Consider the following 1,831-nt stretch of genomic DNA (forward strand, 5'->3'; position numbering starts at 1 on the left):
AAAGCATACAGGTTGATCAAACCACTTGTATTTCTTCACTTTTTTTATTTTTTTTAGACTTCATGCATTGGTGATACAGAAAACACTAACAAAAGCTGTGAGCCACTTAAGCAGAAGATACAATGTGATATTGGTTTTTTTTTTTTTGATAATTAAAAAATAATAATAATAATAATGAAACACGATCAACGAATTCGTTTATGATTCAGAAGTAACAAGCAAGATCAATCTGAAAAGAGAGAGAATACGGACCTGCAAAAGGAGCGGTGGTGAGAAGGTGAGAGCAGAGAGATCGTAGCGATGGTGAGAATGTGAGAGCAGAGAGATCGGAGTGGCGGGTGGATGCGGTGGCGATGAGTGGAGGAGGTGGGTGGATGCGCGCACTTTAATCGGTGGCCGATGCGTGGACGGGGTCTGGTGGCGCAGCTCTGATGGCGCGACTCTGGTGGGATTTGGGAATTATGGGTGTGAATTTAATTAGGGATTGTGGATTGCGCGAGGGAGTTAGTATAGGTTTTAAATTAGGTTTCGTCGCCTAAGACATTTATTCGTGTCCTAAGTAATACGAAATTTCGGGGGAAAAAAAAAGGCGCAAAATTCACCCACCTAATATTTTGGGATCCTAGACGACGGAAAATGTATTTTCAGTCGCATTGGTATACCAAGTCGACGACATATACAATTTCTGTCGCCTAAATAACATAAAATTTTTGAAACGTGTCTAATATTTTGTGTATCCTAAGCGACGGAAAGTCCACTTTCCGTTGCCTTAGGAATATTAGGCGACGAATTATTCAAATTCCTTCTCCTTATGAGTAGTCCTATCTTTGGTGGTTATTTTCTGTAAAATTTTTATACGACTCATTACATCTCATCGATTTGAAACTATTTTCAGTTGAAAGTCCGGCCAAAATACGTAATTTAGAAGGTCTAATGGCCGTTTCCGTGCGTTTAGGGGTTTGACTTACGGGATTGACCGTCCGGATCGAGCCCTTAACCTTGTGGGATCAAGTTGAATTTTTCCCATACATGTATTTTATCATGATGGTCAGATCTGACGGTCGGATTTTCTTTTCTCAAGTTTGATCATCACAATCATAACATGCCTTCATTTTTTTGAGGATAACTTGTGTGTTTTCTTTTGTGTAGTTTTTTGAACAAGTACCAGAACCAGTTCCGTTGCGACAGGTATTTCCAAAAGACGACGAACCTATGACGACCGATGTCAACCTGTCTAAACTAGACAAACTTGTTGATCAAGCTGTGGAAATAGCCGGAAAAAAAATTAATGAAGAAACCAGCTTGAAGAATAAAGAACAGCAAGCAGGAGGGCTCCATAAATATGTCAAGCACAAGGGCTCAAAACAAACTGTGGAGACTGGTTCAATTGAAAGAGACGTCAACCTGAAGAAGCGTGGGGCACAAAAGAGGAAAGAAGAAGAATGGGAGTATGACACCGTTGAAGGGCTAAAGCCAGCAGAAAGAACAAAGGAGGTGGAGCATAAAGTCCAAAATCGTATTGTTATTGATGGAGTGAACTGCAACACTGATACATGGAAACTCTTAGATGAACAAGTGGCGAATCACTATAAGAACTGGTTTGATTTGAACAAGGATGAGAATGATGAGTAAGTTTATTCTTCCCTAGTATATATATATATATATATATATATAATACTAATATTCCTCGTTGTCTGTNTATGACTTATTTGTTGTTTGTCACAGTTTCGGTTAGTTGTACAGTGTTGTTGATGGTATCTATTGACATTACCTAAAGAATGTACTTGAAGAGAATAATTACAGAAGGAGAGATGTGTCTAATGTGAGAAAA

Source organism: Fragaria vesca, linkage group LG4, assembly GCF_000184155.1.
Source record: "Fragaria vesca subsp. vesca linkage group LG4, FraVesHawaii_1.0, whole genome shotgun sequence".
Classification (NCBI taxonomy): Eukaryota; Viridiplantae; Streptophyta; class Magnoliopsida; order Rosales; family Rosaceae; genus Fragaria; species Fragaria vesca.